The sequence below is a fragment of the Prionailurus viverrinus genome, chromosome A1 (assembly GCF_022837055.1).
Source record: "Prionailurus viverrinus isolate Anna chromosome A1, UM_Priviv_1.0, whole genome shotgun sequence".
In the NCBI taxonomy this organism is placed as follows: Eukaryota; Metazoa; Chordata; class Mammalia; order Carnivora; family Felidae; genus Prionailurus; species Prionailurus viverrinus.
Window position 1 is genome coordinate 195606199 of NC_062561.1, and position 17037 is coordinate 195623235.

General features: G+C 38.9%; 1 pseudogene; it reads left to right on the forward strand.

The window, feature by feature from the left end:
• The first annotated feature begins 983 nt into the window (after nucleotides 1-983).
• LOC125164676 (40S ribosomal protein S8-like) overlaps nucleotides 984-17037 on the forward strand; it is a 116155-nt pseudogene continuing 100101 nt past the window's right edge.

The following is a 17037-nucleotide window of genomic DNA, read 5'->3' on the forward strand; positions in this document are numbered from 1 at the left end:
GACAACAGATCTCCTTCATTGTGATGACTGAAACTCCCAGCATATGTGATTATTCATCTAGAATCACTCGCTAATAGGCAAATACATTAACAGCCAAGCTAGAATGTCAAAGAATAAAAGATCCTACCTGGGAAGAAGAAACTGCTGGGACTCCAGACAAGCTCTCCCCAGACTTGGAATCACTGAAGTATTCCTGCATGACCGGGAGAAGGATAGGGCCCTGGTCACTTAGAAATGGTGAATTCGAAAGGAGGAGAAAGATGGACTAGCACAATGCAAAAAGCTTTGGAGGGCCAACATGGTGGAGAAGTAGGGGGATCCAAAGTTCCCTCATCTCTCCAACAAAGCAGTGTTGAAGCTAAAGGACTCTGAACTCTGAGAGTCTGGGAGGCAAAGAGACAGTCGCTTCCAGGGACCCACTGGGACAACCTGACAGACCATAGGTGCATGATTGTGAACTGGGAGAGATAAAATGAATGGAGGGGAGGGACCCCCTTCTGCGGAGAGACCAAGGGAAGAGAAAGAGTGGCTGGGGAAGCATAGGACTATATCTTGACAAGAAAAAACAAAACAAACAAACAAACAAACAAACAAACAAAAAAACATGGACCAGGGAGGAGAAAGAGCCAATGTCTAAATGAAGGGCTTTCTCCAGACCAGAGCAGGCTGCCTGGATCACGCATCTGGGGAGGAGCCACCCCTGACCTGGTGGCAAGGTCAGGGGCACAGTCCACCATAGGAGAAAGTGATCCCATCCCTGGAGTGTTGTGGGACAAGACAAAGCCTGCCTGCACCCGCCAGCCAGGAACCACATACCTGGTGGCACAGAGCAGTACTCCCCTAGTACCAGGGCGTACAAAGCAGGAGTTTGAATACCAGTGGAGCGCCAGGGCCAGGATTTGGCAGAGTGAGACAAACCACCTTGTTTGCATCCACGGCACAGTGAGGACGACTCAAACAGAGTGGCTTGGGACACCGGATTCATGGAGGAGCAACTGAGGGTCACCATTTTTCTCACCACCACCACCAAGGCAGGGACTCAGGGATCAGGCCATGGGGCCCACAGTGGAGGTAGGACCAACTTATACCAAACCACGCCCCTCCGCAGCTGCTAACTGCGTTATCTACCCGAGCGGGAGAGACACTGAGGAACCAGAAGGACCCCTCCTCCTGACCAGAACTGCTGCATTGCCTGGATTAATTCTCAGAAAATTCTTGTTATATAATATGTAGATATATTCTTCCTTCCTTTTCTCCTTCTTATCTATTCCCTCCTCTAGTCTGGTTACTCTCGCTGTTGGTTTGTTTAAACAGACATATTTAATCCATTCTCTGGATACATGTTCCACACCTCCTTACTCTCTCTCTCTCTCTCTCTCTCTCTCTCTCTGGATTAAGCCATATGGTTTCTCTGTCTGAATAACTTTTTTTTTTCCCCCTCCTCCATCTTTATTTTCCTTTCTCTCTCTCTCTGGATTAAGCCATATAGTTTCTCTATCTGGTCAATTTTTATTTTTTCTTTTTCCCCACCCCCATCTTTTCTCTCTTTGTATGGAATAAGGCCTCTTCCATCAGCACCACCTCCACCCTGTTGTTTACTTGTAGCTGGTGTTTCTGGTTTTCTTTTTTTTTTTTGGGGGGGGGTTGTTTGTTTAATGTGTTCTTGTTTTCTGTTTGTTTTTTGTTTACTTTCTTTTCCAGGGCTCCTTCAACAAACAAATCAAAGCACACCTGGTGGAAGGTTCAAAACATCACTATAGTAGGGAGATAAAGTAATCAAAGTCACAACAACAGAGAGCAAGTAACACTCTCCAAAAAACACCTCCTAAAGGGTCAGGCCCTGGACAGTGTATGACCCCTTTTTAACATACTAGTGCTCGCAGGTGCAGGGCACATAACAGGCTTTAAAAACACATAAGGGACAGAAACTACACAAAATGATGAAAGGGAAGAATTCTCAAAAGGAATTCCAGGAAAAATGGCAGCTAAAGAACTGCTCAAAACATATATAAACAATATAACTGAACAAGAATTTAGAGTAATAGTCATGAGATTAATCGCTAGAATTAAAAAAAGCATGGAAGACAGCAGAGAATCTATTGCTGCAGAGATCAAGGAACTAAAAAATAGTCATGATGAATTTAAAAAATGCTGTAAATGAGGTGCAAAGTAGACTAGAGGTGGTGACAGTGAGAATTGAAGAGGCAGAGGGGAAAATAGGTGAAATAGAAGATAAAATTATGGGAAAGGATGAAGCTGAGAAAAAGAGAGATACAAGAATTCTGAATCATGAGGGGAGAATTAGAGAACTAAGTGATTCAATGAAATGGAACAATATCCATATCATAGGAGTTCCAGAGGAAGGAGAGAGAGAGAAAGGAGCCGAAGGTGTGCTTGAACAAATCATAGCTGAGAACTTCCCCAATCTGGGGAAGTAAACAGACATTAACCCAGGAGGCACAGAGAACTCCCTTCAGACGTAACTTGAATTGATCTTCTGCACAACATATCATAGTGAAACTGGCAAAATACAAAGATAAATAGAGAATTCTGAAGGCAGCTAGGGATAAATGGGCCTTAACCTACAAAGGTAGATACATAAGGGCAGTAGCAGACGTATCTACTAAAACTTGTCAGGCCAGAAAGGAATGGCAGGAAATTTTCAACGTGATGAATAGGAAAAATATGCAGCCAAGAATCCTTTATCCAGCAAGCCTGTCATTCAGAATAGGAGAGATAAAAGTTTTCCCAAACAAACAACACTGAAGGAATTCATCACCCCTAAACCGCCCTACAAGAGATCCTAAGGGGGACTCTGAGAGTGTTGCAAAGACTGCAAATGACCAGAGGCATCACTACAAGCATGAAACCTACAGATAACACAATGACCCTAAACCCATATCTTTCAATAATAACACTGAATGTAGTCCATTTAGTCCATTGACTAAATGCTCCAATCAAAAGACATAGGATATCATAAAGAATAAAAAAAACAAGACCCATCTATTTGCTCTCTACAAAAGACCCATTTTAGACCTGAGGACACCTTCAGATTGAAAGTGAGGGGATGGAGAACCATCTATCATGTTAATGGAAGTCAAAAGAAAGCTGGAGTAGCCATACTTACACCAGACAAACTAGATTTTAAACTAAAGACTGTAACAAGAGATGAAGAAGGGCATTTTATAATAATTATGGGGTCTATCCATCAGGAAGAGCGAACAATTATAAATATCTATGCACCAAATTCAGAAGCACCCAAATATATAAAAGTTAGTCACAAGCATAAGCAATCTTATTGGTAAGAATGTGATAATTGCAGGGGACTTTAATACTCCGCTTACAACAATGGACAGATAATCTTGACAGAAAATCAGTAAAGAAACAATGGCCCTGAAATATACACTGGACCACCTGGACTTGACGGACATATTTAGAACTCTACATCCCAAAGCAGCAGAATATACATTCTTCTGGAGTGTACATGGAACATTCTCCAAGATGGATCACATACTGTTCACAAAACAGCCCTCAATAAATAAAAAAGAATTGAGATCATACCATGCACACTTTCAGATCACAATGCTATGAAACTTGAAATCAATCACAGGAAAAAGTTTGGAAAACCTCCAAATGAATGGAGGTTAAAGAACATCCTACTAAAGAATGAATGGGTCAACCAGGAAATTAAAGAAGAAATTAAAAAATACATGGAAAAAAATAAAAATGAAAACACAACAATCCAAACCCTTTGCAGCCAAGGCAGTCCTGAGAGGAAAATACATTGCAATCCAGACCTATTTGAAGAAACAAGAAAAACACCAAATACAAAATCTAACGGCACACCTAAAGGAACTAGAAGCAGAACAACAAAGAAACCCCAAACCCAGCAGAAGAGAGAAATAATATCAGAGCAGAAATAAACAATATAGAATCCAAAAAAACAGTAGAACAGATCAATGAAACTAAGAGTTGGTTTTTTGAAAAGATAAACAAAATTGATAAACCTCTAGCCAGGCTTCTCAAAAAGAAAAGAGAGAGGATCCAAATAGATAAAAATCATGAATGAAAGTGGATCTACTACAACCAATCCCTCAGAAATACAAGCAATTATCAGAGAATACTATGAAAAATTATATGCCAACAAACAGGACAACCTGGAAGTAATGGACAAATTTCTATACACCGACACACTACCAAAACTCAGAAAATTTGAACAGACCTATAACTAGTGAAAAAAATTGAATCAGTTATCAAAAATCTCCCAGTAAGAGTCCTGGACCAGATGGCTTCCCTGGGGAATTCTACCAGACATTTAAAGCGAGTTTATACAGATCCTTATCAAGCTGTTCCAAAAAACATAAATGGAAGGAAAACTTCCAGACTCACTCTATGAAGCCAGCATTACCTTGAATCCTAAACCAGACAGAGACCCCCACAAAAAAGGAGAACTACAGGCCAATATCCCTGATGAACATAGATGCAAAAAAATTTCAACAAGATATTAGCAAATCAAATTCAACAGCATATAAAAAGAATTAGGATTCATTCCTGGGCTGCAGGGTGGTTCAATATTTGCAAAATCAATGTGATACATCATATTAATAAAATAATGCATAAGAACCATATGATCCTGTCAATAGATGGAGAAAAAGCATTTGACAAAATACAACATCCTTTCTTAATAAAAACCCTCAAGAAATCAGGATAGAAGGAACATACTTGAACATCATAAAAGCCATATATGAAAATCCCACAGCTAATATCATCCTCAATGGTGAAAAACTGAAAGCTTTCCCCCTAAGATCACGAACACGACTGGGATGTCCACTGTCACCACTGTTGTTTAACATAGAGTTGGAAGTTCTAGCATCAGCAATCAGACAACAAAATGAAACAAAATGCATCAAAATTGGCAAAGAAGTAAAACTTTTGCTTTTTGCAGATGGCATGATACTCTACATGGAAAACCCGAAAGACTCCACCAAAAGACTGCTAGAACTGATACATGAATTCAGCAAAGTCGCAGGGTACACAAATCAATGTACAGAAATCGGTTGCATTTTTATACACCAATAGTGAAGGAACAGAAATAGAAATAAACTGATCCCATTTATAATTGCACCAAGAATGATAAAATACCTAAGAATAAACCTAACAAAAGATGTAAAAGACCTGTATGCTGAAAACTATAGAAAGCTCATGAAGGAAATTGAAGAAGATATAAATAAATGGAAAAACATTCCATGCTCATGGATTGGAAGAATAAATATTGTCAAAATGTCAATACTACCCAAAGCAATCTACACATTCAATGCAGTCCCAATCAAAATTGCACCAGCATTCTTCTCAAAGCTAGAACAAACAATCCTAAAATTTATATGGAACCACAAAAGACCATGAATAGCCAAAATAATATTGAGGAAGGAAACCAAAGCAGGAGGCATCACAATTCCAGACTTTAGCTTATACTACAAAGCTGTAATCATCAAGACAGTATGGTATTGGCACAAAAATAGACACATAGAATAGAATAGAGACCCCAGAATTGGACCCACAAATGCATGGCCAACTAATCTTTCACAAAGTAGGAAAAAACATCCAATGGAAAAAAGACAGTCTCTTTAGCAAATGGTGCTGGGAAAACTGAACAGCAACATGCAGAAGAATGAAACTAGACCACTTTCTTATATCATACAGAAAAATAAACTCAAAATGGATGAAAGACCTAAATCTCAGAAAGGAAACCATCAAAATCCTAGAGGAGAAAGCAGGCAACAACCTCTTTGACCTCAACCGCAGCAATTTCTTGCTCAACACATCACCAAAGGCAAGGGAATTAAAAGCAGAAATGAACTATTAGGACCTCATCAAGATAAAAAGCTTCTGTACTGCAAAGGAAACAATCAACAAAGTAAAATGGGAATGGGAAAAGATATTTGCAAATGACATATCAAGTAAAGGGTTAGTATCCAAAATCTACAAAGAACTCACCAAACTCCACACCTGAAAAACAAATGATCCAGTGAAGAAATGAGCAGACATGAATAGACACTTCTCCAAAGGAGATATCCAGATGGCCAACCAACACATGAAAAGATGTTCAACGTCACTCTTCATCAGAGAAATACAAATCAAAGCCACACTGAGAAACCACCTCACACCAGTCAGAGTGGCTAAAATGAACAAATCAGGAAACTACAGATGCTGGCGAAGATGTGGAGAAATGGGAACCCTTTTACACTGTTGGGAATGCAAACTGGAAAACGGTGTGGAGGTACCTCAAACAATTAATATTAGAGCTACTCTATGACCCAGCAATAGCAATACTAGGAATTTACCCAAGGGATACAGGAATGCTGATGCATAGGGACACGTGTACCCCAATGTTTATAGCAGCACTTTCAACAATAGTCAAATTATGGAAAGAGCCTAAATGTCCATCAACTAATGACTGGATAAAGATATAGTTTATATATTCAATGGAATACTACTTGGCAATGAGAAAGAATGAAATCATGCCATTTGCAGCAACGTGCATAGAACTGGAAAGTATTATGCTGAGTGAAATAAGTCATTCAGAGGATGACAGATATTATATGTTCAGTCATATGTGGATCTTGAGAAACTTAACAGAAGACCATGGGGGAAGGGAAGGGGAAAAAAATTGTTACAAGCAGAGAGGGAGGGAGGCAAACCATAAGAGACTCTTAAATACTAAGAACTAAGGTGGATGGTGGGTTGCGGAGAGGGAAAATGGGTGATGGGCATTGAGGAAGGCACTTGTTGGGATGAGCACTGGATGTTGTATGTAAGCCAATTTGCCAATAAATTATATTCATAAAAAAAGAGCTTTGGATTGTAGATAAAAGGTCTGGGTTTGAGCCCCAATTCTTCCCTGGTCTCCACTAAGTCCCTGAGCTGAATTCTCTTATTTATATACAAGAACTAATCATTATTGTCTCTCTGGGAGTTGTCCTGGGGGATCAAAACATGCACATAAATATGAGACTTCTCAGAGGCCCAAGGCCAGGCTGTTTTAAGTGTGCTCTGAAAGAGAATTCCTTCAAAAAGAAAAAAAAAATAGATAATGATAGGGAATAAGAATGATTTTAGGCAGGGTATGCAGTTTCTGTTCACCAGGGGCTCTACCGGTCCCAAATGCTTTTTATTTTTGCTACACGCCTCTTTTACAGGCATTTCTGTTTGTACTTCTACTAAATATTAATCATTCTTTATGATCAAGACGGAATACAATGAAGTTCACTTGTGTCACCAATTGATTCAACCTTCTGAAAATTACTAAAGCAGAAGGACTACAGCATGGGTTGAGCGAGTAGAGATTTGAGAAAATGAATCCCCCAGCCACACATTCAACTCAAAGGAAAAGAGCAGGGGAGCAAAGAGAATAGTTTTACAATATCTTGCCTGATATTCCAGAGCAGGTGCCATTCTCCTAGCTCTTGGAATGATGCCGTTGAGATGCGGAGGAAAGTTGGGACAGGATCCTACCATCAACACATCCCTTTTCTATAATTATTTTGAGCATCCAGGATTTATCAAGCAATAGATGCTACACCAACGAGGAGAACAAGAAAAGCCAAATGCATAGTAGAGGAGGAAAGATATGAAAAAGGAGAATGAATTTGGGCATCCAAAAGGACTGATCATTAAGCAGTAATAAGAATTTAAAAGCCATCCTCTGAAAGGCTTCAAACAAGTATCTCTGGAGTGTTCTGGCAGGCTGATCAGAGGACAAATTCAGGAATTGCAATTCAAATAGCAACTGGCCATTCATCCTGAAAATAAATCTACTCTGGTCATTAGTTACCCAGCAGTGATCTTTGATTGCTAAATGAATCTGTGGCACCTAATGTTTTTTCCCCAACTCTTTGATGTTTAGTGTCAACCAGGCATTTAATAAATGTCAACAGAGATACTGTATTTATGGGAATATATTCAGTGAAAGATTAAATTAGGCACTGCAACCTGACCACCTACTGAGCAGGGAAGAATTCTGTGCTAGAAAAAAACATTACCATCATAAGGATAAAAAGAATTTCAAATAAGAGACTTAGGATTTTCCTCCCCAAAATGCACGGTGTGAGTTTTCATCCTCAAACTAGGATATGTGTGGCTTGGTCTGGTTTCAAATGCCCTCCTGGTGCCCCTTATCTATCATGGCCTTTGAGACTCATTTCCACCCAGATACTTTCCCTGATTAGCCCCATCACACTCATATCATTCTTTGTATCCGAACTCCTCCATCAAAAAATTCAGGCAGCATAGAAAGACTACCATACTTATAATCTGAACATCAGAGCTTCAGTAATAATTCCTTTCCCCTCTACCATGTGACCATCGGACCTCAGATCACCCATAAGTACAACAGGTGTTACACGAGTGCATGTGCTGTTAGAGCTATAGCATGTCCAACATTGCCTTCTAATAGCTGCACCACTCCTTTTCAAGATGTTTGATTTGTTAAAACTTGATTGGCATATTAGAGGACGATTACAAAGAACAGAGTTACAGATAAAGAAACACAGCAAAGGTAAAGAAATATGTGTTCAGGTTCATGTAAGATAAAGACAGATTCCAGACATGCAGAGAAAAATACAAAAGAGAGTTATGGCAGTTATAGGTTAAATAAGAACAGCTCTAGTGGACAGGTTTGAATTCTGCTCCAGGGCGGATTATAGTTGCACCCTCTCTGTACTCCTGGCTACAAGTTGGTGGTGCTCAACCAAAACCAAAAGTGATTAAACAAAACCAGAAAGTCGTGGAGCAAAGGTGAATCCACAGTAGGATTTAGTCATCTTATCTCTGTAGGCCTCAAAAACTTTAAGGCAACTGTTCATCATCAAATTTGTCCCAATGTAAAATATCAAGAACTACTCAGAAGAACCACAGCTGTAAATGTTCAGAGAGCCACACCCTTGCTAGTAGTAAGTGACTTTCAATACAATTTGATTCCCTACCATACGTGAAAGATTGCATTCTTAGAAACATGGTAGATATAATTGAAAAATCAGGGTTTATTTTTCCCTTATTTTTGTTTCATCCACTGTCTTCATTTCCATTGGCTGTATTAAAAATAGCTAACAGTGAGGCTTCTTAGATATCAAACACTGGACAAATACTTTAGATAGCAGTATCTTATTTAATCCTCATAACCAATCTTTTTACAGATGAGACAATGGAAACCTAGAGACATGAAGTACCAGGTGCAAAAATCAAAGAGTAATAGATAAAGTCAGAATATGAGCCTAGTGCTGTCTGATTTAGTCAGGAAAGTTGTGACATGAGTAATTTTGTCTCTGGCATTGCTTTTATTCTTACAGCAATAGAACTTCTACTCACAAGAAGAGAACAAGCAGAGTGGCTATGGCCTATCTTTGGTTTCTTTACCCAGAATCTGAAGGTACTTATGGATTGTTTACAACCTCTACTCCATTCTGCCTATTTATTGGCCCTCCACTCATCATGGAAACCAGCTACAAACAGCTACTGTCCATCTATTTTATTTACCTCATTTCTTAGGGAGTTGATACTCACTTATTGGGCAATGTTTCAAAGCCACCAAGATTTTATTATCAGTAGGCCATATGAGCTGATCTGAAAGCCAGAAAAGACATGTAATACCATGAATTCTAGTTTCACAGCTGTCTACAAGCCTATGTTTTATAACGATAGAAAAAAACCTAACCAAGTCTGGTAGGCCATATTCTAAGTGAGATAGTTAGGGAAATTATTATTTTATGTGGGTATTTTTTTCACAGCAAATGATTAGAACAGTTATAATTTAGCTTTAATAGTGTAGCTCTGCTAAAGAAAACAAGCCTTTTGGCTATATACCCAAATATTTCTTATAGGCTGTTAAGACAACCAAGCATGTTCTACACTTTCTTCTTTGCAGTGGGAAATTGCTTCTTAAATAAGAACACTGAAAATATGTATCCTGAGAGATTTTGTTATTCAGACAATGTAAATTCTTCTAATATGAATTTAAAAACTGGATGAACATTAATGAAGGAACTATGTGAAAGTCCTGAATTCAACCGAAGGCTGATTTTTTTTTTTCTCTTAAAACCCACACTTGTTCATCACTTGACATTTTACCCCTACCCTTTTAATTCTTGTGGTCTCTGAGTTTCTGTAACTGGCCTCTCAGATTTCCTATTTAGTGAAGGGTCTGAAGTATGCAGTATCCAAATTTGTTCAGTTTGGCTGTTTCAAAGAACCATCTGGATTGATTCAGCTGTGATGCATCTGGTTAGATTGGTTGTGGGCCAGGTTAAAAAAAATACACTGGATGGAATTGCCTTTCAAGAATCTGATCATTTTGCTTTAAATGCTTGGCCATAAAATCATAAATTAGGAAATAGTCTCAATGGGTAAAAATGCTTCAAAGAGTCATCTATTCTAGTCCTGACTTACTATTTAGGAAATTTTCCTTCACAACTAACCTAACATTTTCTTTCTACAATTAACAAAAAGCCACATTGCTTTACTTAGCTTCAGCATGGAGAGTGAAGTCTTCTAGGCAATCCTGAAAAGTTGTAAATTATTTCCATAAAATTGTGATCACACAGATGAGTTTAGATTAATTGGGGATTTCAGGTAATTGATTGCAGGCTTAAAAACCTTCTTCTGACCAATGATTATTTGTTTTGACAATTTTCCTCCAAAATGTCTGATTTCACTTTTGCGATACAGTAATTTTTACCCCTCTGTTTTTTAATAGTCTAATTTTTATCTGTGGTAAGTAGTTGCATTGCATTTCACTGGACAATCTCAAGTGTTGGCACTCTCTAAAATGTAAAGGCTTAGGAAGTCAACCATTATTCCACAGAGCATCTCAGTGACTTTTTAAGACATGTCCTCATACTTTCAGCCTCTTCTTAACAAAGTTTGGCCTGAACAGAACACTGGGGACTGAATGGAACTCATCCAAGTAGAATAGGAATTCAGAATGGCACCTCTCCTTACAGATGACCTATCACAGGGTACCTAGTCACCTGTTAACCTTCCTCTAAGAAAGGCACTCAAACCAGACCTGTTTTTCCCTCATCTTTGAAAACATCACCACTTCTATCCATTTCTCAAGCCAAACCTGAGTCATTTTTTACTTTTTACCTCCTCTAGAACAGTCAATTCATCAGTAAGTCCTAACCCCACTGCCCCCAAATTATATCTCCAATGTATCAACTTCTTATCAACTCCAGTGTAACCAGCCTTCAAAAGTGACCATTATCTCTCATGTGTAACAGTTTCCTGCCTGGATTCTCAGTTTTCATTTTTGTCTCTTTGTCTTCCATTATTTTTAGGCAAATAAAAACATCATAATCTTACATTCAGGGATCACCATCAAAGTTAACATCTTAGTATATGTGTCTATGGATCTTTTTCTATGCATGTATGTATACATGTGTAGTTATTTTTAAGTTTATTTATTTATTTAGAGAGAGAATCCCAGGCAGGCTCCACACCGATAGCCCCATGTGGGACTCGAACTCACCAACCATGAGATCATGACCTGAGCCCAAATCAACAGTTGATGCTTAACTGACTGAGCCACCCAGGCACCCCTGCATGTGTTGTTTTTTAACCAAAGTAAGAATATAGTGTATACTATTTTTAACTTGTTTCTCGTTGATAATATTACCTCTATATTTCAGTAATTTAAAAAATTTCTCTAATGATCCCGAAATGTTTTTTACAGCTGTTTTTTTTTCTATTTCAGGATCATACTTTAATCCTACTTTTAATATAGCATAGTCCCTTTCTTATGTTTCTGGCTTATTGAAAAGACTAGACCAATTTTCTTAACATGCCTTTTTTTACAGAAAGGTCTGACCTCTTGTAAATGTAAATTAGATCAGTTGACTTTCTTTCTTAAACATATTAATGAATTCTCACTGCATGTAGAATGAAATCCAAATTCCTATTGCCTACAAGGCCTTATGATCTGCCTCTGCGCAACCTCACTGGTTTGGTCTTCTAGCCACTCTTTCTTCTTACTCACAAAGTACCAGCTGTATAGGGCTAAATCTCAGATCCTCAAAAACTTCAAGTTTTTCTTACCTCAACACCTTTGTACCTGCCCTCTTCTCTCGGATCTTACAGTTTTTCTCTCTCAGTTCAAATAGCATAGCTTCTGAGAGGTTTCTCCTGTTTTCCAATATAAAGTAGTCATCTTCCCCTATCTTTGGTGACTACAATAAACGCTGGCCTGTTTTCATGCACTTGTGTAATTCCCTCCCACACTGACTCTGGGCTTGCCCATCTGTTGATCTGGTCAATGGGACATTGAAAAACAGGACAATCATGTATGCTTGGGGAACACTTGCACACTGGGGTTTGTGCATTTAATATCCACCTAGTAATATTATTCTATTAAGCAGCTTGGGGAGGAATGCAAATTAATGATAAGGTAAAGAGAACCCGGAGAATGAGAGGTCATCTTGGGTGTTCGAGCCCCAAATGACCTCCCAGCTGTAAGTAACTTTGACTGTAGCACATGGAGGAGGAGAGTAACTTGGTTGAGTCAGTCAACCTACCGATTCATGAGAATAAACAAATCATTGTTGCTCTAAGGCAGTGCATTTTCAGTAGTTTTTACACTGCACTTGAGAACTGAAACCAGTTCTTCTTCATTTTAGTGTACTTCATAGCATTTATCACCACTTGATATAATCAGACATTCCTGTCCCCCTGATTATAGTCCATCTCCTGCCATTGTAAGTTCCATAAAAACAAAAATTTTTCCAGATCATTTACCATCATATGCACCTTCAGTGCCTATGACAGAGCCTGCCATCTCAGTAAAATGTGTTTAATGAGTGAATAAATAAAAAGCTGCAAAACCTGAGAAAAGTTTGGGGAAAATGTATAAAAGACAAGCTAGACAGGGCTCCTGGGTGACTCAGGCAGTTAAGTGTCTGACTTCGGCTCAGGTCATGATCTCATGGTTCATGGGTTCGAGCCTGTGATGGGCTCTGTGCTGACAGCTCAGAGCCTGGAGCCTGCTTCAGAGTCTGTGTCTTCCTCTCTCTCTGCCCCTCCCCCACTCGCACTCCGTCTCTGTCTCTTAAAAAAAAAGTGAATACCGGGGCGCCTGGGTGGCTCAGTCGGTTGGGTAGCCGACTTCGGCTCAGGTCACGATCTCGCAGTCCGTGAGTTCGAGCCCCGCGTCGGGCTCTGGGTTGATGGCTCGGAGCCTGAAGCCTGCTTCCGAGTCTGTGTCTCCCTCTCTCTCTGCCCCTCCCCCGTTCATGCTCTGTCTCTCTCTGTCTCAAAAATAAAATAAAACGTTAAAAAAAAAATTAAAAAAAAAAAAGTGAATACAAGTTAAAAAAAAAAAAAAAAAAAGACAAGCATATTCAAAGATCATCTAAGCCAATCTTTCCTGTTATTGGTGAGGAAAGGTAGTCCAGAGAAGAAAAGGTTAGAACAAGGCCTAAACAATAAGAAAGAATCTGCAAACCAAGTCTTCTAGAAAGCAAACCACTCAGATTAGGAATCCCAGGTCCAAGAATACAAAAAGCTCTTTAAGTACTGAAAGTGTTACAAAAAAGTGATTTTAGACTGGAAGCATCTGGATTTGGAACTGTTTTTCCTCAAGAGTCTGGAGTAGATCTGTATGGTGCTTGGGAAGGTACTCTTGGCCATATAACTACTCATTTTGTGCAACCTCTGGGCAGCCACGATTGTACATCTCGACTCTAATTGCTTAGTAGTGACTTAGATCCCCACGGAAGCCTGGTCTCCCAACTCCTGCTATAGCACTTTTCCATGCCAACATCCTGTCCCCAAGCTGTGGTGGTGTTTTTGGTGTTGTTTTTTTTTTTGAACCATGGTATTATCCAGGTTTGCTCTGTGACACTGATCCCTATAACTACATGGACAAACTTACCAGCCTCTATTCACTGTTTACAGTATGTCAGGACCTCTAAGTGGTTTTCATGAATTCTTTCATTTAAAATTCACAGCATCTCTTAGAAGTCAATACTATTGTAGTTCCCATGTACTGATGAATAAACTGTGCCTCAAAAAATGTAGGTAATCTGTTAACAACTAAAATAAGTGAAGCGGTCCAGCTTCAAATCTCTATATGCCTATCTACAAATCTTAAAACCTACTGCCTCTTCTCTGTGATGCCTCAACCCTCATGGGCTTGTATGTGCCAACCTCGGTCCATTTCCCAACCCTGGATACCCCTTCACCGGGAGGTGCCTCATTTCTTTGAGCCCAAATTTACTGTCATGCTTAAACTGAGAATTTGTGGATTTTACGTGATATGTCACATCTCCCAAGTGGCTCAGGAATAGTTCATGCCTTAACTCCCCCCAAAAGTATCTCATCTTACATATTTCAAATCTGCTGGCAGCCTAGTGAGGAATGTATTTTGGGATAGAGGAGCTCTAAGAGCTTGGCTATATGAAAGATAACTTCCCCCATATCTGTATTCTGGCATATTCTGCCCTGTGTAAATATTTAGTTATGTTTAAGAGTGGGAAACAGTCATTTTATTTAGAACCTTAAGCTTAAGGAAACCCAAACACCATTTACTCCAGGATTTTTAGTAATATATCATTTTCCTCCCATCCTCTCATGCAAATGCAGTACATAAAAGATAAGAATCATGTTTCTCTGATTTAAGGAAGTATGTGTATGTGTGGTAACTGTAGTGGTAAGGATAGGGAGAAATTAGCTATATCTGGCTCCTTGGCTTCCTGCTTTTGCCAGAAAATCTGAGGCTGAAGAAAGTGACTACTCAAGGCCATACAGTTTCCCAGACGACAATATAGTTTCCAGTAAGTGTTGGCAACTAGCACTTTGATGCTAAAATTCACAACGTAATTCAGTGTATGCGCTACATCTTTACCTGGGTAGTAGGCAGTGCTTTTTCCTTTCCTGCCTCTCCAAGAAAAGAATGGCTTCCCCCTTTTTTCCAGGCCCACCTCCCTGGATTGTCTCATGGTGCACACTGGTTGCTGCCTCCAGACTGGGTTGCCTAGCAACCAAGCTCTGCAGGCTTCGTAATAGACAAAGGCTTTTCCTTCTAGTCCAACTGCTGTGCTAATGCTCATTGTTGACAAGGGAACAACTTCCTACTGAACACACTGTGTAATATGGAGGCAGATTTGGGGACATGGTACCAGGAGCTATGGACATCTCTCCTAAACGGGAAGGCGAATACAAGTTTGAGGGCCAACTTAGTTTACTGCACCGACTATTTCATACATTGATAGATGACTATGCATGCATTTCTACTTGATGACTCACCAAAATTGTATTATAGAAGGCATTTTGTCACAGTGGAATCTGAATTCAGAGAACCATTCATATCACCATCTTCTTGGCCCATAAAACCAACAAAGAAATTATCTGATATTGCAAGGTACACAACCACACAGTTATAAATTATTTCATGCCTATCAGCTAAGTGTCTCAGATGTAAACTCCATTTAACTAGAAGCACTTGAATTCATAGAACACTTTCAAATCCTTTTCACTGGATCCTAACATTGAGCAACCATCAAGGTAGGCAGAACATGAAATGGTATTTTCACATAACTGAATGATGAGGTGACTCACCCAATGGTAGAGATAAGGAGACAAAGATTATTCTTTAAAACCGGTTCTTCAGAGTCCTCTGGCTCCAGGTACTTGTTCAGCTCTGGGACAGATGCATCTTCGTATGTAAAACGACTTTATATGTATAGCTTGCTTGTTGCAAAAGGAGGGCAGAAGGTCACTTTCTAAATTGCTAAATAAGCTTGGAGAAATGTAACAACTTATTATGTAGTATTCAGCAAAGCTGTGACCCTCTTATCTTTCTGAATCAAGGCAATCAGCCATTAAACACTATATTACTGATGTCTCCATAGTGTTATTCTCAGATGGCATGTGAATGCATGTAGAAAGATATGCAAGCAACCAAATTTTAAATATAGATTGGCAAAATGCAATTAAATACACGCCACTATTGAATATGGCAGGATTTCATAACCTTTTTTGTTTCCTAGGAAAAAGCAAGATAATCAACTTAATGATCATAGCAATTGTGTCTATTTTCCTTGGCTTTGTGTCTTTTATATGCCTCACAGAGCCTGGCATATAGAAGTCTTAAATATTTATAGAACTAAAGACTAAAGAAAAAATAAGAAACCAGTATGTTACCCATTATAGCAGAAAGATCCTGTGTTCCAATTCCTACCTCATATCACCCAGTTAGACCTTAGGTTCAAAATCAGGAATATTCTTCTCACATTTTAGTATTGCTAAAATTTTGCAATGGTTTCCAGTGGAAAAATAAAAGATCTTTCCTTTGAAGTAAGACCAGACACCCACTGTAAGTCCAGACCCATTCAGATAGAAATTCAGATAGAAAACATAAAGATTCAACCAAATCAGAATTTCCCTTCTTACCCTCAGTATCTTAATTCTTCTTCTCATATTCATTAGTATTCCATCTTTGAACACAATGATCATCAGATGTTTTGCTTACCTAGTTCTATAATCCATTATTTTTAAGACAAGTTTATTATAGCACATACAGCATACTCATCAAAAGTGTAAAATTTGGACTCAGAATGACCTAGGTAAAAGGCCTCTCTTCCTAATGGCTGTGTGACCTTTGGGTATCTTTGAACCAGTCTTATTATAAGCAAAATGGGAATTATAGCACTTTATGTCAGTGTAGTGGTAGGTAGATATTTAATAAGATACATCATGTAAGACTTTTTGCTTGGACCTAGCATATAGGGCTCAATAAGTGTTAGTCATTAAATGATTAAAAAAATAATAGTGATTTAAATAAGTAAATATTTGGCTTTATATTGAGTTATTTTTTGAGGGGTCCACATTCTTTCAAGGCCCAAGATGCCCCAAACTTTTCAATCAACACAAAGAAAGAGTTCCTAATATATTTCCAAGAAATGTGTTCAAATAGCATTTAACAAGACTTTGTACTCTTCTAGGACCAGGGAGGAATTCTAGAGAAGCAGCAAGCTAGACCTTTTCCATGAA